This window comes from Amphiprion ocellaris, chromosome 17 (assembly GCF_022539595.1).
Source record: "Amphiprion ocellaris isolate individual 3 ecotype Okinawa chromosome 17, ASM2253959v1, whole genome shotgun sequence".
Classification (NCBI taxonomy): Eukaryota; Metazoa; Chordata; class Actinopteri; family Pomacentridae; genus Amphiprion; species Amphiprion ocellaris.
In genome coordinates this window covers 5,455,932-5,479,142 of record NC_072782.1, presented here as the reverse complement: position 1 = coordinate 5,479,142, position 23,211 = coordinate 5,455,932, and the positions used below count along the sequence as shown (strand labels likewise).

The 23,211-nt window shown below is 40.0% G+C and overlaps 1 protein-coding gene across 5 annotated transcripts in view; it reads right to left on the bottom strand.

Moving 5' to 3' along the window:
* The window catches only part of strbp (spermatid perinuclear RNA binding protein), a 94,505-nt gene extending 76,594 nt beyond the window's left edge, over window positions 1-17,911 (bottom strand). For 2 of the 5 annotated variants that reach the window (XM_055019097.1, XM_055019099.1), the window contains exon 1: window positions 17,821-17,911. The gene's annotated coding sequence lies outside the window, so the exon portion shown is untranslated. Of the gene's footprint in view, window positions 1-14,433; window positions 14,646-17,820 lie in introns of those variants that run through there. The other 3 variants (XM_055019096.1, XM_055019098.1, XM_055019100.1) reach the window with 2 other exon arrangements.
* Window positions 17,912-23,211: the final 5,300 nt, after the last annotated feature.

Here is a 23,211-nt window from a genome sequence, read left to right as displayed (position 1 = left end):
TTTTGCACCTCCTCCATATCTGTCCACAGTTCGTCTCTTACCACCCACCAAAGCGATGCCATGACATTGTCTGGATAGTGCAGCATAGCATATTGCAGCATAGCATAGCTTAGCCTACAGTACAGAAGCAAGCATACACCACCAATAACACCACCTTTAGGCTCTATTCCATTGCTGCTCATCTGTGGAGCACCTGGAAGCAGACCAGCTACACATGATGAGCAGAATACTATCTTTATAATTTTCCTTAAAGCTTTTCTTTTTAACTACTGCATCTGTCGAGCCAAGTACCCTATGTTTTACTGTGTTTCCCTTATGTTTATCCAGCTTCTGTGGGTTAAAGATCTGAGGATTAAAGATGATTTGTTAACAGAACACTAGAAAATGAACCATTTTAGATGCTTTTCAATATTTGAGATTAACTGGAAGACACGATGAAGCTTCTAATCTAACAGATATAATCTCATGCACTAAATATTTCATGGTCTGCTGTATTTCTGGGTTGTTACTGTTGCCTCAGCCAACACCGCAGCTATAAGAGTAACCCATAAACCATACAATGTGCATTGGTCAGCATTTCTGAGCAGTAATTAAATCTTTATTGATGAAGAATGCTGTAAGCATACTAACACTTTTGCAGACTATTTATCAGGTTACCGTACACACTGCACTAGCTGTATGTGTTAGAGTCGTATATCTAGAAGACAAACTAATATGAGGCCGTTATTATTTTTTTTGTTTTGGAAAAGGTAAACATTGAGAACAAAAGGTACGCAGACAACTTCATGGTAAAGACTGATCTACTACACAATAACTTAACTAACCTTTGCCACCTTGTTCATTGATTTTTACTTGCTAAACTATATTTAGATTTCTCACTGTGTTTTGACTAAGAGCTCATACACATGACCAAGATGTTTCCACATTCCTGGATAGAGTTAAATTTACTTAATATGAGCCCAGAGCTTAAAATCATTAAGACCTCAAGGCCTGAATGGATTAACCTGCAGCGCTGGTCCAAAATGGGCAGAGCTGATTCTTGGCTGGCTGACTAGGGGCAACAGAAATAGCCTAAGCTGACTACAGCATATGTAATACACTGCAGTAGTCCTCCAGGATTCCATGTCTTTGCATCTAAACCACCTGCTGTATTTGTGCTTGTGCAAAAGAACAGCTTCATATGTTTGTGTAATGAAGTGTATATGTGATGCTGACATGGGTGGCACAGGCTGATGGCATGTTTACATTTAAATGGAAAAGAACAGCAACACATTCAGTCTGGGTTAAATAACTAGTACAAGATGAAGTGGTACACTGCAGTCTTTTAAACCAAGGGCTCAAACGGCAAAATTAGTCTGTCCAAAGGAGCACAAAGCATAATATTATGCTTGTCATTGTGCTTGTGGAGGCCTTCAGTTGTAGAAACACTGCATTACAGTGTTGCTTTAGTAGATCACTGCCAGAAAATAGCTACTTGAGGTCACTATTCACCATGATTTTTTGCCTCATACAGTTGTCTTAAAGGGAAGTCTTACAATAACACAAATGACGAGTGCCACCTGCTTAAAATTTTGAAATGAAGGAATACAGTATTTGTTATTTTAAATCAGTGATGTTGATGTAAGAGTAATCATAGTTAATAAACATTTTATGTAATATAATTTTGTAACTCCTGATCAACACGTCAGCAATACACGAAAGCACCTCACATTCTGCACAACTAGAATAGACCACTATTAACTACAAGGACAGCAAAATCTGCAATAAAAGCATCTTTCTTGCAATTTTGCAGTTAAATATATTGTTAGAAGAATGCATACATGCATGGCTACACTACTGCCGTATGTTTCTGCCAAAATGCTCTCCGTTGTTTACAATCCAATAACTGAAAAGTTTAAAGTCCATAAGTATTAAAACAATAAACACTTTGTAATGACTGACCAAGAGTTAGCAAATCTAAAATATTGCTCTTGCTTCAGGAATCCAACACACCTTACTAAAATCTGTAAGCACACACACACACACACACACACACACACACACACACACACATACATATATATATATATATATGTACATTTACCTGAAACAACTTAAGAGTAACATTTATACATTCTTCATCAAAAAGCCTGAAGAGCAACCGCAGTGAGAAAAGGTAGTTCTGTCCCCTATGATCACAGCCCTTTTTCCGAGCAGTGCTGAAACAACAATATAATTTACAATGAGGTTTACATTGCAAAGGAGGCAGTGTGGGGGAACCTATTTAGGATAGATTAATGAGATAAGAAAAGTTTGTGCACAGAAACTAACAACACATGCATCGCTGCATCGAGTTTCTGTTTAACAATAGAAAATATATGCAATGTAAAACAGCAAATACAATGTTAAACTGCTGACTTATGTTCCAATCCCCTAGTTAAAATACTGCATAACATAATGCTAAAACAAGAAGAGCTGCATTCCTACAGAGCATCTCAGCCGATAAATCAACTAATGAAATGATCACACAGAGAGTATTTCTCATGTCCTAATAACACAACTGAAGGTGTTGTTGAAAAGGTCACAAGTCAAATTACCACAACGATACAGAGTGATGATGTAACATTGATGCAACTATGCTATCTTGCCATTAACAATTAATATCTTAAGAAATATAAAACTGCTTGCTTGAGGATCACAATTTGACTACTGAGGGTCAGGGCCCCTCTGCATTGGTCCCCTTCTGCCAAAGATCAGGCCTGGAAGCAGGATGCAAACGAATAAAACATATAGTTATTATCCAACTGCTCCATAAAGAGGAGCACTCCGCCCCCCTCTGCTACAGCTTAAAATGTTCTGTTCCCCTGTGAATGTACAGAGCGCTGCATTCTCTGTTCCTCCCTCTCTAATAAACATGTCAGGCTAGACTGTAAATTTGTCCATAAAATGGGTCAACTTTTATTCGCCAACACAAATTAGGACTGCAGGCTCTAGCTGATCTCCAACTCAAGTCCGATGTGATGTCGAGACAGGCTGGATATAGAACACGCCTACCAATTCAATGTGTCAGAGCTGATCCCTTTCTCAGGTATGTTTAATTTCATTTGGAAAATCACTGGCATCTCAGGTTTTGCTGGTTGTTTGGGCCGGTCCATTACAGTTAGCAGCAACACGCCTTGTTTTCTGGCATCAAACGCACAGGTCTCGAAGGAGATGTTTCCAACAGTCTGATGGGCACACAGCTCAGCCGGTGAAGGGAAGTTGTTCAGACAACCCATTTCCACACTTGATACTTTGCTTCATCCCCTGACGGACACTGAAAATTGTTTGCTGCTTCCGTTTGACGATCTGCATCTTTTCGTCATCATCAAATAACCTACTGAGAACAGTAGTGAACTTCAGCAGAAATAAAACCTAGCGGGTGTTCAGGAATTATTATTTTTTGGTTATTTTTTTGTTTATTGAAAACCAAGACTTAATATCCTGCCCTTTCTCTCCTACGTAAGACAAAACATTGCTTGAATGTCAAAGCATATAATTTTCTCAGTGGTAATGTTTTGTTCTGTGGCTGCTTGATTAAATTCTATTAAATAATAGAGCTCATTGACATTAAAGACAACAAATAGCTTCATTTAACATGGAGTTATATCCCAAATAGCAAAAGAACATCTTGTCTCTAATGGATGCAGATTTTTTTACCAGTCTCATCAAAACATCTCACATTTTCACCTTTGACATATCCTTTAAAAAAATGATAACTTCATAAATAAACATTGCTTTCATGAATTATGACCGATCCTGTCAGGTTAATATTCAACCTTTCTGTCCCAACACAAATCTGGGACACCCATCCATAACCCCAATTTTTTCAGGCATGGTGAGTGGGTGAGCTGACCTCTAGTCTACAATAAAATCTATATCAAGAGTCTATTAACATTTTTTGCAAAGTACAGTGACATAGAAACATACTGTAACGGCAAACATTCTCTAACAGACACTGAAACACAATCCAGAAGAAATCCAGTTGTTTTTTTGTTTGTTTGTTTTTCTGAAGCTTCTAGGATCTACCGGTACACAGACGTACAGATACATAATTGCAGCAGAAACACAAGGACAGCACTTAGATGTTACAGTGAATAAATGTCTTTAAAGTTCATCAAAACATGATAATCCTTTGCTAGACGAAACCTGAAAAAAGTGTAGGTTGCTGGAGTAGCAGTGGCACAACATATCACTGAAAAGTAGTTCTGAGGTGCCATATCAATCACCTTATGCAAGATAAAGTCAATCACAGACAATCATTACTCACTTTTCAACGAGACTAGCATTCTTATCTCCTTATAGAGTAAACGTCTCAGCAAATCAAAGATATACAACATTCCCTCCAGGTAAAAAGATTAAATCAAAGTGTGTCAAAAAGACCGAATTATATCTGAGCTAAACAACACAGCAGCTAGTAGAGCTGCAGATGGTAGCCCAAGTCACAGCACCTGTTAAATGCACATTTTGATTAAATTCCAAAATATATTACAACTCATGGTATATCATTACATCACCCTTAGCAGAAAAAAAACTCTTCTCACAGGATACAAGTACTCTGAGAAAACCATATGGGGAAGATCTTCCTCTAACAAGCCATCTGACAGAATATGACACCAGTATTCCAGTGTGATAACTGACTTCCTAACAATGTTTTGCTGTAAACTCAGTACTGTATATTGTATTACTTAAAGCAGAGACACCACCTTTTTCCACAAATGTCAGCACCAACAAGTCAAGGCACATTTTCAGTGAATAAAGGACATGAGTCACTATCATGGTCTTTGTATTGATATCATTCCCACTCACAGCTCATTCAAACTGCCCCACCAAATCACATCATGCATAAAAGCTCTGCAATGCTGTTTTTTACCCCCACAAGATCTAATTTTAAATTTACTGATAACTATACAGCCCCCTGGTGACATATCAGACTCCTTTTCATCGCTCATGGGCCGAGGCACAGTTTGGTCCCCTTAGCCGAGTCTTGCTGCACAGACTGAGCTAGTCGCAGGAGGTGAGTGAGCCTTTAGTGTCAGAGCTCTCAGGCTTTGTGACTTCCTGTCAAAAGAAGCTCATTTTACCAAGATCATGACACGATATCTGTGCCGTGCGGCTGGGTCTCTAGAGGCGCAGAGCAGAAGGGGGTGTTGCAAGGAAGCTGGCAAATGCTGCTCAGCCTTCTTGAGATGTGTCTCTAACCCAGTGAATCATTTGTGAAGGAAGGTGCCCACCTGATAACCACAATGTCATGCCCACACTCACTCAGCCTCAAAGCTAGAAGGAGTACCGCAAGTGGCTATTTTGACTGCCAGCCTGGAGTTTGTTTGGTACTCATCTGCATGGCAACATATCATTCTATTTCAGCTCAACTCTGAATTGGACAGAGAAACGAGCGCTCACAAATTCAAGCTACGAATCAGTTTCATGTGTCAGTACAGTCAGTTTCCCATCACAGCTGCATGTTCTACGCTGCGTGATGAGAGGTTTTGACTGTTTGTCTGTGATTTAGGCAGGCATGAGAGACTGTTTGGTGTGAACTGTGTGGGAGCTGTCAAGCTATAGCTCTAATGAGCTGGAGTTGAAATGTCAGTGAGTTGGACCAGCATAGCATTTCTTCACTCCAGTATATGGTATATCCTACAGCTCCCTGGGCATATTTCACACAAGAATATTATGTACAGTCCCATTAAAACAATAAATATGACTATTAAAATGCTAAATACTGCTACTTTACAGACTTCTTTCTTTCCTCTATATTATTGTTATTTATTAAAAAAAACACTGTATTCATGTAGCTCTTCCTCTCACCACCTACACACTAAGCCCACAGCTGAATGAAAAACACTGCAGACATATCCACAAGGGCATTGTTGAAAGCAGTTTCATTAAAATGTGAAAAAGCACTAACTTGCATCACCTTAAAATGCGTTGATTAAACATGTAAACCAGCATCAATTTTTAAAAAAACTTAAATTTAACATCCCAATCTGACGAAAGATTTATCACAATTTATAGCAATATAGAGTTCTAAAGGTGGGTTTTATTTTTAATGTTTGAATGTAGGTACATTTTCACAAAAAAGGAGGTGTAAAGCTCCAAGCAATTTTCTAAATGTTTCATGATTTTATACACTGTATGCACATGTAACAAAAACTAAAGTAATAAACTAATGCCAGTAATAAATGTACTTCATAATATGAATTGTAATATATTAATATGGCCTGAAGAACATGAACATAAAGCAGAGGGTATTTAATTTTTCATTCTGTTTTGCATCCTCTGCCTGCTTGTGTTGAACATCACAATGCACAAAATGAGAACAACCCATGAGCGATAAAACAGCAATGATGAAAAATTATTTTTTGGCACCAAATAGTTTAGACAGATAGAACAAATAGGTAGTGAGATTGCTTTTCGATCCAGGCAAATGCATATAGATTTTTGCCCATATACACATTTCTCACCCTGCTGTCCTTCCTTTTCTTTCACACACACACACACACACACACACACACACACACACACACACAAGCAGCTGGCTGAATGGTGGCTGAGCGTACGCACGTCAGGCTGTCACTGATGTGAGTGCTGGAGTGAGACGATGAAAAGATCTCAGGAGAAATATGGTCAAGCTTCACAGCAAATGCTGTGTCTGCTCACAAGCATGTATGAGTGAGTCTGGAAGAGTGTGCTGTTCTATTGCATCCTCTGCTTTTTATCCTGATCCTCTCAGCAAGCACAACAAACATAGTTGGATACAGCTCAGTAGCTTTGAGGCATATAACACAAGTATGTGTGTATAGTAATATTTGGATTTTAGACTCCGTGAAGGTCCATTTAGCCTGTTTGTGAGACAATTGTGTGCATTTGCTGTCATTGATAATGCACATTTTTGGACAATTCTGAGGATAAAATATATATCTGTAACAAGTGCCTCAATGATATAAAGTAGAATTAGTTGTATCCATACGTGACAGAATTTACCTGAGCATTGCAGGCATTGCAATATGCAATATTAGCTTGTCAATAAACAAGCAGCTCTACAGGAGTTAGCGTTCTATTTTGATAGTGATTGTTAGCATGCATGTCAGCATAGGCTGCTATGTGCGCAGAGGAGAGGGACTAAAATCCCATAAATCCTGCTTTATTAGATAAACATCCTAGTCAGATATAGAAATCTCACATGGCCCTCACAGCATCTCCCCGATAATCTCCATTACCAATTACGGAGTGATACGCCACAGCTTAACATGAAAGCAGCATTTAATCTGATAACACCGGTCAGTGGGTCAATGTAGTAGAGACTAAATGTTGTCTACAGGCACACATAAGCACACACAAAGCAAAAATAGAACAATAAACTGTTTTGAACTGAACCATAATTTCTCAATTTTCCAGAGACGCAATTGAGATGCAGTTCACGTTTATTTATTTTTATGGATTTTTACTATGCTCTGTCTTTGTTCTCAATACAGTAGTGCTGAACTCAAAAGTGGTCCCAAAACTACTTTTCCTCCTCTCATAGCAGGACAAATGTTTAAGGTCAGTCTAATGTAGACAGACCTGCCTACTTCTCTGTACAAGGCTAGAGAGCTCTTAAGTTAAAAGAATAACCTCAAAAACCTCAGCATTGCCACTGTTGTTTACTGATATATATTATTCAGCTAAGGCTGAATGAGCAAACAGCATGTGATTGACTGAGAAGGGTGTCAGTCAAAGCAAGAGATCTACAAGCAGCATTTTTTTTAACCTTTTTTCTTCATTTTTGTTGTAGTTAAGTGTTGATTCAAACAGACTGATAGAATCATGTCTTTAAAGCACTAAAAACTACCACAACAGACACTACAAACCTACAGCAGGAAAAGGCAATATTGTTCTTGTTAACTGCTAGAGAGAAAAGCGGACAACCTTTCTGATGAGAGAGTCACAACAATGTCTCATGATGCTTACAAACACAAGATATCACATTTTGATCAACAAACAGCTTTCTGTTTTGCTACCAATTTCCACTACTGTATGCCGTTTGCTATAAACTATTGAAATACAATATAAAGACACATAAATTACATTAACAAATTCAATTTGTGAAAGATTTTGCTAATAGCTTTTTCCTTATTGGGCCACCAAAATTGTTAAATATTCTTACTGATCAGAAAAGAGGAGAGAAATTATTAACTAGTCAAATGATAAAAATAAATAAATGACGGCTATTGTGAATGAATCATTTTAGTAATGTAACATACCAAAAATAACAGTATGAAAAAGTGTTCAGGTTAGGATTTGCTTAATCTCTTTGTCATGAATAATGGTGGATTGAATATCTTTGTGTTTTTTGTGACAAAAATAAAACAGAAGAAAGAAAGTTGTAAATTGGATTTCTTCATAGATTTTCTTATTTCATAGACCAAATAATCAGATGTTCAAAAAAGAAATGATTGGAAGATTAACTGGCAAACCAAAAAATCATCGGTTGTACCTCTACTAATATCCATTCTTCTGGTGAGTGCGTTGCTCTATGGCACTTTTTTCACTAGTTTGATTTGACCAAATCCGTTGAGCGATACTGAGATTCCAACTGGTAACTTTCCAGTCGTCATCCAAACATGGTCTGCTCGGTTTGAATAAATAGCTCGATCTTCCTGGAAGCCTGACAGAGGGCAAGCTATGGTTTCCCTGATCTAAGCTCTTTTTGACACAGTAAGCAGAGCTGGGACATGAGAAGAGGGGGATAGGGGAGGGTTGTGTGTATGTGTGTGTACATGGGCACGGATGCGCGCACGTGTCTGAGTGAGTGAGTGAGTGAGTGAGTGAGTGAGTGAGTGAGGAAACAAGACACTGACATGCAGCTAGGCTTGGTTCTATGTAAACGGGTTATCAACATATGTGCAGTACGTGTTGCGTGCTGCTGTCAGTTTGTGCAGGTGTGTGTGCAACTGTGCACAAGTGAGAGCAACAGCTGAATGATAGAGCAGATGGGTCTACCATATCAAACTGTCAAACTGAAGACATTCTCTTCACCCTCAATAACCTCCATATTTACACTTGTTGGGTAAATTCATAAAGTCAGTTTTATTTCTCGACTGGAATGCACTTTGTTCAAAATGTGCGGTATGAATAACTTCACTTGGCCCAATCCATTTGCTATTTAGATGAACGAGATCACAAAAAATGTCAGAATTTTGTGAAGTGAAAGAAATGCAATATTCCTTTTATTGTAATAATGAAAAAATATCACAATCATGTACTCTTTTCACGTCTTCTCCATCCCCTTTATTTTATCAATAGTTCCAAGTGCCAGCCTCTTGTCTGACTATTTATTTTCACAGCTTCTTGGATATAACAGTGTATGGTAAGTAAAAAAGCTGCAATTAACAGACAGAATGACCTAGGATGGTCTCACTAGAATAAGAATATCTGTCTTGTCCTGGTGCTGTAAGGATAACTTCCGCTGCACCACTTAATCTTGTCATCTCTCCAATAAACTCTCTTTAATCTTGCTCTGTGGTCACTGTCAATACCTTTTACTCTATCAGCTCATTAATAATCTTAAAGATGTGGTGTCGCCAGCCTGTAAACACGATGCATATTGAGTGTAGAAATAGCTGTTGTGGTATTGCTTTTCAAAAATCTCATAATTTCAAAGAAAGATGCATTCTTAATTCACCGTATCCACGTCTGTCTCTACAACCTCTTTCCTGGTAAATCCATCAGCACATCAGCAGGAGAAACTGAATATGCTGCGAGCAGACTTCTGAAAGCTTCGCTCTATAAATACGTCCTTCATCAAATGAGACGATAGTGCGGTAACACTCAAACAGCTGAGCGATATGTGGCTCTGATTTTCTAAAAAATTCTACAAGAAAACTGGTTTTCAAGCACATAAATTGAAAGAGCAGTATTGCAATGTTTGTTCAGATTTGATATACAGTAAGAATTTGACCGTGTGTAATACTTATCTGACCGTTTTGCAGTTTGTTTTCAAATGTGTACTGATGAAAAAAACAATAGGATTCATGTTTTTCTTTCGATACCATAATAAAAAGTTCTTTAGGACTCATCTCTATTTGTCGAATGGGGATTCTGCAAAGCCCACATTAACAGGTTTACAATGCCATCTGGAACATTTACCCTTGTAATAAAAAAATGTCAATATTTGATTTTCAATTCTTTGTGCAGAGCAAAGATGAACGCTGCTGCAGATCATTTGTTCATCACTGGCCTCACTAATTAAAGAAATATTGAAATTATTCTTTGAAAAAACAGTGTACCAGAGACTCAACAGATTTTTTAAAACTTTGCTCACATATTAATTTCATAACTGGACATTTTTCATTAAGCTACAATCAGTGCTGAGGTTTTTCATGTGCTTGTGCAGCAGCTGTACTCAGTTGCTACCAAGACACTAATTACTTTATAGAGAATTCAAATCATTTTATTACTAGTTAGTTCTCTTAGGAGTGCATAACAGCACTTGAGTGCAAAGTCTTAAAAACTGACCAAGCACAAAAAGGAAATTAAACTTTTGTGCTTGCAAATTTTGAGTACTGGGAGTATGTTTAGATAATAGGCTACTGTGTGCTAAATGGCAAAACGCAGGTGATGATACCCACAAAAACTATTGCAACTAGTACACAAAAGCAGTTATTTCCAAAGGTATACTTCTTATAGAGAGAACACTTAAGTTAAAACTGCATAAATGTTTATAGAAGGACAGTGTTGTATATTTGAATAAAGTCAGAAAGCAAACATTTCTCAAGAACGCTACTTTACTTTAATGCTACATATGTTACTCAATACATATTTGATGAAGGCTGCCTTTGTTTCTTTGTAAGGCCGCCACTACAAGCCAAAGTTCAAGTTAACAGTGACTTGAAAAAGCAATCCCTGAATAGTTCAATTCAGGTTCAGTCTCTGTGTGGAGTGGTGCAAGCTGTGGTGCAGGAAACCTTACATGGCCATCTCTTGCACTCTCTGTCTGCCTCTCTTTGTTTCTCTCTCTAACTGTGTCTCTCGCTCGCTCGCATCTCGTGTCTCTGTCACTCTGATCTATTCCTGGATTCCACACTGAGGTGAAAAGGAAACAGGAATGGCAGCAGTGACTGTAGGCAGCAGCATTTTTTTTTCCTGCAAAGAACCACTCTTCCTTTTGTAACACGCACCACACAGTTAATATTCCTGCGCTGACGGCTTTGCTCCTTTGCCATTTGGGAAGATGTTTCCTCAAACATGTTTGTATGACGACAGCCGTTCTTGTTCCTGCAGATGAATTTCAGCAGGAGTGTGAGCCTGCATGTGTGTACTTGCATGTGTGTCTGGCAAACAAGACAGCTGAAAATGAGATACGGTCAGTGGGATGGATCTGAGTCAGCAGGGTGCAGATGGGTCCTGTATTATTGCATGTGCAGGAATATTCAAAACAGTAGTGCACTCTCTCGCTATCTGCCCTTTACACATTCTCTCCTGTACCATAGTACCACTGGGACTCCCTCCCAACTCCCTGTTGTGCTTACTGGAACCTTGGCAGCCAGCTTCCATATCGGCCAATTAGGAAAGCTTTTACTAAAGCTCTAGCCAATTGGATTAGTGCTACATTTCCTTGCCAGATGAGACTCTAAATGTGCTGCTGTATGCTAGAATCTGAGAACTGGTGGGTGGACTCCTTTTTCACTGATAGGCAATGGGCATCAGAACACACACAGACTGCAGAGTCGATGGCAGGAGAGGCGACATCCCGTGACGTGACTGTATCCCCTCTGCTACCGATGTGTGTATCACGATACTCTAAACTGTTTAAAACAAGAACACAACATAGAGCAAACCAGAGCCCTAGCACCTGAGGCACCATGACGCCATTCCCAAGGGTACATAAAACAGACACCAAGGTGGGGTCACAGAAGAAAGAGCTGAACCAGGCGATAACTGTAGAGTTCAATCTGTAGAACAGAACTAATGCATTTCCTGCAGTTTCTTCTCTTTTTTCCTACATTAATCACTTTTAGGTGTTGGATCTAAAGGGTTACAGGGTGTTCTGAAGCAGCCTTGTCATTCCTGATTTTGGCTATATGAATAAAACTACAAACAGTTTGTTTTCCTGACACTGTGAGGAGAACACTTGAACAAAACTGCCTGACAATTCCATGATTTTCTGGTTCGTGGCCAATATTAAATTGTCACGCCACTGTGTCTGTGTTTGTCTTTGCTGTGCATGTTCAGCGTACCTAGTGTTGCCAGTTCTCTATGTGTCCTTAATCTGGGTATCTGGGCCCAAGTAAGTTCCATTAGTGGAAATTAAATCCATTTTCAAATCCATTGAAGCAATCCAAATCCGCTGGGTGTGCTATCACCTACTTGATAGCAGGACCATCAAACATCAAAGGCTAAATGCCGAATGGGAGAAAAAAAAATTGAGAAAATATCCTATAATTCTGTTCAGTTTGCTTCATATAGGGCCCATGTTACAGGAATGTGAAATTCAACAAAACAGTGAAAATGAGTCTTCAATTTATCATGTGATCCTTTCAATTTTACATTTGCGCACTTCAATATTTACTTTATCATTCATGGCGCTCAACTGAACATAAATCTGGAATCAAAGACTAAAATCAATATCTGTTATAGCTTGCAAAATGACAAAAGAAATCAAGAGGATAAAAAATTAAGAGGAGCTGTGGGAAATAAAAACAGAAATGAATAAGAGAGAAAATAAAGAAATAAATTTGGAGCGGGCTGAGATGAGCGAAAAGAAATGTCAACAATCTGCCAAAAGAAAGAGGAAAGAAACACCAGGAGAAAACAATGCTCCAAGAAAGAACTACTGAAAGAGACAAAGACAGATTGTGCATGCTGATTGTACAACACCAGTTCACTCTCTCCCTCCTCCTCACCCTTTTATCTCGTCAATACTGATAGAGAGTTCACTGCCAAGTCAATGCTTACGAGAAAAGAGTCTTTGAATGTGCTCATGGGGGCCTGGAGCATAGACACTCCAGTATACAGGTATGGACACACAAATATATCCTCCTATATTCTAACTTATGCCTGGCAATCTGCTCAGACATAAATGCATACACAATGTAAGAAATAAGAATGCAAAACAAACACACCAAGGAAGGATGTAATAACCCCCATCTCTCCCTCTCTCCGACACATAGACTACTGTATGCAGCACAAGCCAGGCATTATACAGCTGTAACAAGCCACTGCTAAAGAAGTCTGTGTTTCCTCTCAATAAATCAACTCTATCTCAGCGAGTGAAGCAAGAGCCGGGCATTTAAAACAAAGACACCCCACATTTCCACCTAACCGGGGCAGGTGTGGCTGAGTGTGTTAATAAGCCGGGGCACCTCCTGAACATGAAACAGGGTGGAGCAGGGTGGAGCAAACAAAAATAACCCCAAAGGCAACAGGCTATTAGTCAAGCCTTGAGACCACCGGGCACAAAGACCTGATAAACCAGCGAAGAAGCACTGAACCACACAGCAAGGCAGCAAACAAAGCTCAGTTAGCGAGTCAGTCAAATTCAAGAGAAAGAGGATTTCGGCACCAAGTTGGAAAGATGAGCTTGATATCCCTGGTGGAAGACCTTTGCACGCTGGCAATCTGATAGGCTTGTTGTGATCTCTCCAGTTGTTGTAAGAAATAAGGCGCTACTTTATGAGCACTGCAGGTATGCCAACAAGCTGGTTCAGCAAGAGGGGAGAGCTGCTCAGCATTTCTTTCCTCTCTGTCATTCACTTAGCAGCACACACAACTAAACAAACTGAGGCAAAACAGAGAAGGCACGTTGATTGAGGAAATAAGCCTCGATTGTGAAACCAAATGCCTAAATGACTTAGTTTTGGTTCCCCAAAACAGCGCTGAGTAACGGATAAAAATACCAAAACAACTAACTTACAGTAAACAGGTGGCATTTAAACTATTAGCGCAACCGATAATATGGCAAGAGTCGGAGAAATAAGTTTAATAAGGATAAAAAAAAAGACCTCATGGTGATTGATAGACGAAATATCTCGCAATACAGTGCGGAAGTGGGTTATCAGACACCTGCTGTAAAAGATGAGCCAAACCGCCACCTCTTGTTCTCCTCATTTTATACTTCGGATGATAATAAACATGCTAATCTGCAGTCGCCGACCAAAAACACAACATTAGAAAAGTTCAGCACGTGTGCGGTTCCTCTTTTGTTTAGTATTTTTGTAGCCAGCGAAAAGCGAAAGGAAAAACACACGGAAAACCAGTAAATTAAAAAAGAATTTAATGCGTTTCTTTAAAACTTCCTAAACCTCTATTTACCGAGAGCAAGTGACAAGAGAGAAATTAGCTTAAACTCCTGCTGCTAGATTTAGTCTGAGTCGGGATAAGACGAGCGTCCAAGAAAATACAGGAAAACCGCGGCAATGTCAGTCAACTTACGGTGTTTTCGGCTAGCTGCGGGGTGTCCGTCAGTGACAGCGAAACAAAGAAATCCAAACAATCCGGGGGAACGGAGGCAGAGAGCCGGAGAGCCGGGCTGAGAGCGTCCGGCCGCGGCGAGAAGAAAGTCTCAACTGCTCCGAGCGCCTTGACAACCGGATAGCGAGCGCGAGCCCGGAGCCGCCTGCTGGTCTCTGTTGCCTCGCACGAGACCAGAGAAATCCATGGAGACGAATGAGAGGCAGTGCGCAGGCGCGGAACGAGCTCGATTACCGCTGGAGTTGAAAAAAAAAAAAAAAAAGGTAAAGTGGTGCGAAAGTGCTGCATCTATACTCACAGGGAGGGGATTTTAGAGAAACCAAACAGTGGTGGAAAAAAATAATTACAGTCTAGACAGCTGCTAATAGAAGCTTTTATTTAGGCCACAGCTGGCTAAGTTAATCTGACTGGCAAGGAATCACGATCGATTGACTTGTCAACCTTTCTGCGATTATTCAGTTAATCACTCAAATCAAAACTGGGCTATAATATCCATATAATATCTAATTCCATAATGACTGGAATAACAGTTTTCATTCCAGGAACACTGCACTAGCATCCACCTATCTCCTAAAGTGCCAGTAATCCTGCATTTTTAATTACTAACGTATATATTCCTATCACTAGGAAGGAATAATGACCTTTCACACATGTATATAGCTGTGAATGATAGTTAAGCACTCATTGCTTTTGTTTAACTATGTAGCCCTTGCTTGAGTCAAATTCTTTGTAGGTATTTGGCCACAAAAGCCAATTCTGATTCTAAACTGATACTTTTTGCTAATGAAAAACGTCCACAAAAAGTTCCCTGTGACAGCCTCTACTTTGATTAACAAAATCAAAACAGCCACATAAAAGAGATCAGAGAAGGCTATTAGTTCTTAATATGAATGACCTGACTAAGTGAGGAATCACAATCGATTGACCTGTCAACATTTTTCCAAATAATCAATCAAATCAAATCTGGGCTATAATATCTATATAATATGTCAGTCTATGATGAAAGGCACAACCCTTATCTACCACATATAAGATGCCAATAACTCTAAGTTTATTATCATGAACTGTTTATTCCTCTCATCACAATATGCACAACTTTAAAAATACTCTTTAACACACACCTATAGCTTTAAATAGTAGTTTGGAACTCATTTTCCTTGAAACCAAGGTGCCTTTGCTGAAATACACCTGTGTTTTTGTGAGTCTGAGTCAAATCCTTCCTTCTTGATAGCATTTGCTAATGAAAAATGCCTATAACACATAATCCAAATCAAAATCAGGCTATTTATATTTATATATGTATTTATATATTCTATCATAGCCTGGAGCAACATTGCTCTCTGCTCCATTGCACTATTATCTATCCACTTCATAAAGTGCCTGTGTTTATTATTATTATGAACTGTATTTATTCCTATCATCCAAATTTGCACAGCTTAGTACTTAAACACTCTATTTTTTTTCTTTCTTTAGCATGTTGCTGCAGTTTAAATGCATGTGTGTGAAAAACCAGGTCAGATTAATAGATTATCTGATTAACACAATCAAAACTGTGGCATATAAGAGATCAAAACTGTAATCAGATCAGAGATTGTTATTAGTTATTAATACAAATGACCTATAGCCTCTTATTTAGACCAAAACTGACTAAACCAATATGACTAACAAAGATACACAATCAAATGACATATTGACATGTCATCATTTCTCCAATTGATCAATCAATCTTTCAAATCCAAACTAAGCCATCTCAGTCTATAATGACAGGAACATCTCTGATCATATATCATCTACTACCTCAAAAAGTGACAGTAACCCTGGGTTTATTGTTACTAACTGTATTTATTCCCATCTTTAGAACATGAACAACTCTAAACATGCTCTTTTACACACATATACAGCTGTAAAATAAACTGAAATGCTCATTTTCCTTCCTTTAATATGTTGCTGCTGTTTAAATGCATGTGTGTTGCTTTTAAGGTAAGTATAGAAAAACCAGATCGGATTATTTTGTCGGATTAACACAATCAAAACTGTGGCATATAAGAGATCAAAACTGTAATCAGATCAGAGATTGGTATTAGTTATTAATACAAATGACCTATGGCCTGTTATTTAGACCATAACTAGCAAGGATCTGCAATCAAATGACCTATTGGCCTGTCAGCATTTCTTCAATTGATCAATTATTCAAATCCAAACTGAGCCATAATATCCAAATAATATCTCAGTCTATAATGACAGGATCATCTTTTATTATATATCATCTACTACCTCAAAAAGTGCCAGTAACTCTGGGTTTATAGTCATTAACTGGATTTATTCCCATCATAACATGCACAACTTTAAACATGCTCTTTTACACATATAGGCTCGTTTTCCTTCCTTTAACATGCTGCGTGTGTTTACATGTATGTGTATTTCAGTGTGTGCGAGTCAAATTCCTTGCATGTGTGCACATACTTTGCAAATGAAGCAGTTTTTCATTCGAAATTGATACGCTGGGGTAATTAAAAAAAAACATGCTCCCAGAGTCCATGGTGACATATTCTAATTTTGTCTGATTAGCAAAATCAAAACAGTGATATAAAAGAGATAAAAAATTGGAATCAGATCAGAGGAGGGTTATTACTATGAATAATAAATGAGTCGATTACTAAAATACTCCGCAATCGTCTTCGGTGGACTGGTTTCTCAGCACCTAATGTGACTTACTGGGGAAATAAAAGGACGGTTAGAAAGCACGGGACCGGGCTACATCTTCACCAGGACTCTCTCTCTGTCCATCCAGGAGAAGCATTGCTCTCTCCCAGACAGTCTTATAAATAATTCAGCAATAAAAGCTTGCCTGGCTGCATGCAGCAACAAAAGCCTCTCACGCTCCCCCTCCTCCGTGCGTAAGGCATCGATCTATGCGGGCGTTCCCAATTAAAACAAATCTCGGAGCGAAATAAAAGTTCAATCAACATTCTTGCTTCGAAAATGGCTGTGGCCAGACCAGCCGGGGGATTAGGAGGCTTCTGTCAACTATCAATAGCTTCATGTGCCTGCGAGAGGCGAGAAGGGGGGAGAGAGGAGAGGAGAGGAGAGGAGAGAGGGCTGTTTTGGAGAGGAGGGAGGGAGTTTCAATGCGCACACGGTGCAGAGCGGCCAGCAGGATGATGCTGTTTGTCCTGTCCGCGGATCGCTGGAGAGCAGAGAGTGTAGTAAACCCGCAAAGCGACGACCAATTTAATCCAACACATCCTCATCCAGGAGATCCGAAGCCACCGTGTAGCTGCCGGGAGATGGAGGATGGAGGGGGAGGGAAAAAGTGTAAAAGCCAGGAGGAAAGAAAAAGCAATTTACCTGCACACTGCTCCCGTTCAGCCTGCCGTTATTACTTCCCACTCCGCTTTCAGAGGGGGGCTGCTGCTCACTCCGAGCTGCGAGCAGCTGAACGGGAATTTAGACAACGGGATTTGTTCACGTGGCCAAGCTCGGTGCTCCTAATTGGCGGAGCGGACGGAGCTGCCGCGAGCTCGCACCTGTACGGGGGGACGGTGCAGCGGAGAGGGAAGGGAGGCAGGTGCAGGGAGTGGAGGGAAGGACAGAGGGAAACAGACTGGCGGAAGATATTTGCGCTCATATTGCAAATTTCTCCTTGTTTTTCATTCAGATCTCAGGAATGAACAGCCTGCAGCTCCACGGTGCAACCATCATTTTTATAGGGGTGGCCACCAATTTTGTCTGCACAAAATTAGGTTTATATCCAACTATACTGTATTCTCTAAAGGCGTCTACACCAGGGGTGTCAAACTCATTCTAGTTCAGGGGCCAAATACATCCCAATTTGATCTCAAGCGGGCCGGACCAGTAAAATCACAGCATAATAACCTATAAATAACGACATCTCCAAATACTTTCCTTCGTTTTAGTGCAAAAAAGTACATTCTGAAAATGTTCACACTGAATCAACTATCTTTTTACATAACATTATGAACAACCTGAAAATTCTTAAGAAAAATAGGTTAAATTCCAACAACATTATGCCTCAGTATCATTTACACATGACAACTTACAGATCACAGAGTGTCTACAAAGAAACACAACATTTAGTCACAAGTATCTGGAATACTTTGACTTTAAAAAATGGTAAGTTTTTAGTTATTACTGAGGTTACCATTGTGTTGTATGGTGTTGTGTTGCGTCGTGCTGTGAAGTGCATAAACGACTGCAATTGTCTCCTTGTTCTCTTTGGAGACTGTCTTATGTCTCCTGCTGTCGTTTGATGCAGCGAGTATTTAATTAACTCAGAAGAAAGACTCCTACAAACAGCTGGAAGCAACAAACAAAACTTGAGCTCCTGTTAATGTTTTGAGGCCTATGTGGCACTTATTTATAGCTCAGCCAGCAAAATACCAGCTGTAGCATATTAGAGGCAAAGATTCAAAAATCCTTCAATATGAGCTCCGTGGATGCTTTAGTTTTCAGTTCATGCTGCTATTGTACATTGTCATAATAAAAAAAGATGTGTCAATAGATTGAGCCAACAATAAACTCTATTTACTAAAATGAAAGACCACATTGCAAGCAAAACTATCAGTTAAACAGTTAAACGGTGTTGTGTAATAATACTTGTAGGAGCCTAATACCATTAATGCACTGGATTTGGAGTAATTTGTGCCTCTCTACTGTAGCCCACAGGCCTCTCTGTCACACCCACACACACATATACCCAAAATACAGACTTATTTGAAATCAGGTTTTAAATAGCATATTTGTGATCGTAAACGAGGCAGCGGCAAACCTCAGGATACAGCCCACACATACCCCATCCCCACTTTACAGCATGTACACCAGCATACCGTACACAAACACAGTTATTCATCTACCTACTGAGGCCACAGCGTAGTAGCAGTCAATGGTGCGGGAGTATTTTTAGATTTCATGTGGGTTGCAGATGCTGTTCTACTCAACCAGGTCACAGCAAACAGAAAAGTGTTTTCACTGTAACATTCAATGCCTTTTTGACTTCGTCTCAGATTTCCCCATCGTTGTTTGATTTGCCATATTTAGTGAGAGAGCACAGAGTGCGTAATGTGTTACCACTTTCACAGCAGGACACCTGTCTGAATGTGGTTACAAAGAGCCCAGTAAAGAACTCAGATTTGTGACTCTTCTCATTTCTGTTCTCTGATTTAAATTTTCTCCACTGGTCTGTTCGTATTAAGCCAACGACACTCAACTGGCCTGCAGGCTGTTGGCAATGATGTGCCTCTGTGTTTTCCCTCTACTCAGTTTTGGCCTGAATTAAAAGCATGTTGGGTTTTTTGGGGCAACTTAGGGCATTTATAATTGACTATGAGAAATCTGGCATAGCTGCAGTTCCAACTGCAGATAATGTGCAGTGAATCTTCTGTGCAAGCATGCGTGTGTATATTCTAAATCTTCAAGACAAATTCAAACCAATGAACATTTACCACACCTCGATATAAGTTGGTACAACTGCAGGAGTTGTTGCTGCATAGGCTTGAATGCTACTCGTGTTTCCAGCTTGGAAGAGTTCCCTTGGTTTTTAGAGTCAGGGGGTGGAGAGTTATTATCTGGGAGAACAAAAGCTGAAGAGCAGAGAACAGAGCAGTCTTCCCCTCCTCCTGTTTCCTTCTATCCCTTCCTTCATCCACCCCCATCATCTCTCCATCCCCCCCTCCACACACCAACACAAACGCCTGCCATCTGACACCCCTCTAAGGAGTTCTTTTTTAGAGTTGTCTTCTAAAACGCACACACATATGCATTGTTGGTGGGTTGTGAGGATGAGCTCCTATGTTGTCAATCCAAGGCAGGGAACTGGGGCCAAATGGCGTAGAGAGAAGCAGACGGGAGGACAGACAGGACAGACAGACAGCCTTTCTGTGTGTTAATCAGGCCTACGAGAAGCAGAGTCATTGAGAGGGGTTTTTCTCTTGGTGGACCGTGTAGGGTTGCATCGCAGCATGTGTGGATAAACCGTTGGTCATTTGGTGGGATGCCACCTGGCTGTCTGACCACAAGCAGGACACTGGGAGCTGTGTGTGTGTGAGGAGCCTCGCTGGGCCGGACAGAACTTCGACGGGCAGCAGATGGTGGTGCCAGCGTGGGATGGACAGAAGAGCAAGGTGGACTCGCACACATGGATGAACACAGGCTGTAGACGGACAGTCAGGGTCGCCAGGAAGAATTTTAATAAAAACTAATCCGACTCCTCCTTCTCACAAACCTGCAGAGATTCATCCATCTACTTCTTCTTCTTTTTATTTTCTTCATCCTTATTAGCACTAATGATTATGCAGACCACGGTTGTAATTTCTTTCCTAATTAAAAGTTTCCTCGATGTAGAGAAGATGACACGTCACCGTCAACAAAGGAATAATCAATCAGGGTAAATAAGTGGAAATGGATGCCATGGACACAGCATAATACTGGTATGAAACAGGAGATGTGACGTCTCAGTTGGCTCAATTAGTTTGAACGTAGAATGAGTATCACAGTTTCAATCAGACCTTTTTGTCGTGACTGAAATCCATTAAAAAAACTCAAGCAAACTCACTCTTTTATGCATACACAAACACATAGATGCACCAGCATTCACGTTCATGACACTGCAGCTGAGCAGCTGTCTTGGGAGTGGAGGACGTCTCTATTGTTGGAGGGTGATGGATGAGATGGGTGCTTTAAATGCAGCGCTGGTGGTGGGCTACAGAGCGGCGTGGGGAGGGGGATTCCCTCTGCCCACACTGTGTACCTTCATTACTGCACTCATAGACGCTAAAATGTGTTTTGAAGTGGCTTTTCCGAACAAGGACGTTCCATCCGATGTCCTTTTCCATCTCATGAAAGGTGAGGACAAAAGCTGTCAATTTAGGATCACACCGAATGAGCAGATGATGACATGACACCTCCACAATACGGGTATTATATGGAGGAGATGGATGTGCTTTGAAAGCATCTATACATGTACTTTAGAAGGGCTGCTTTATATCTGGGCTTAGCTCAGTCACTGATCAGTAAACCAGCCATTTTCCTTACATTTACACACCTGTTTTGCTAGCTTTGTGAGGACATTTGTTAATGGAATGCTCTTCTTTCCCTAACCTTAGTGATCACTGCCTATGCCTTCCTCTTATCCACACCAGGTTCAGAAACAAAATAACTTACTCATTTCAGTCAGTCATCTCCTTTATTTTGCATCTTAATATATACTTTTGTCTGAGAGCCTTAGCTAATTTTATCTGAGTTTTATTTCCTTTGAGCTATCTTTATTTTGCTCACTAATATTCCTACCTCTTTAACACTGTGTTTCTTCTATACTTCATGTTGTGTTTTAATCTGTCCTTTAAATTCTGATGCTTTGTCTGCTCTTTTTTGCTGCCTAGTGAAGCACTTTGTAATCTGCTCTAATACGAATGCACAAGTGCGGACACCTGAAAGTGATAGCTGTTTGCCAAAAACTGGGTATTGTCCAGTTTTATTTGTTTACAAGTTTGTGTCTGTCAGTAGTAGGATTAAAGGTAGGTTTTTGTGAAATAATCAAAGCCAAATAAGCATTTGCAGTATTTACATGTATGTGTTTATAGGCTATACTATATGATTTAGTATGTGTATGTAGTGTTCATGTGCTTAATTTGTTTCCGTTCTCTTTGCACTGCCAGTAGTTCAGCTGAAAACTCTGAATTTTGGCACAGAACTGCCGGTTGCTGTCGTGTCACGAATGGCTTCACAGCTGCACCGAGGAGCCAAGAATTTCTTATCTTTTACAGAATATTTTTAGAACAAACTGTTTATTTACATACAAATATGCTTGTTTTATCCATTTATATTCGGAAACTAGACTGCAATTTTTATGATTTACAGATGAATTATTAATAACAACAACAACAATGAAAATAGTGTGTTATGACGAACAGATTTTGCTGCAACCCAGCTAGAAAACATTGCAGCTATATGTGAATACAGTTTGCTTTAGGAGCAGGTAACTCTGGTACGTACAGGAATGTAAGTACCAGAATGCTAAGCTAACCTCTGCTAGAGTTTTTATTATGAATTTGCTGCTAAACACCCTAATGTTGCTTCTGTGATCTGCCTTTATGTCTACGGCTGTGGAGGCTGAATGAGGATGAGTTTATTATTAAAATTTCATCTAAGCGTCTGAAATATTAACATAAGGGTGCAGTTGGATACTTTTGCACCCCCTTTAGAACTAGGCCTGCCTTTTTCCAAGTTGAAACCTAAATCTAAAACTAAAGCCAGAGTCTTAACCCTCAAACATCCCTTTGAATGTGTGTCAGAAAGTCTATAACTCAAACCGGTCCTCGCAAAGAAAACAACACACGGGTGCACAAACACCAACACACCCAGTGTGGATGGAGAGCAAATAATGTGTGAACATCTGTTGTCAGTGACAGGTGACGGTAAGGTGAGACCATTCTGTTGCCCCCCCACCCCAAAACCTCGCACAAATAACCAATAAGGACACACACACAAATACACAAGCACACGCGCATACACACACACACACACACACACACACACACACACACACACACACACACACACACACACACACACACACACACACACACACACACACACACACACACAGCCAGTAATGCTGCATGCGGCTCAGGCCTTTGGCTGTCAGACTTGATCTGGGTCTGTGTGTACTGGTGGTGACAGCATGACATACACACTCATCAAAAGGGTTCACACTCTCCTTTG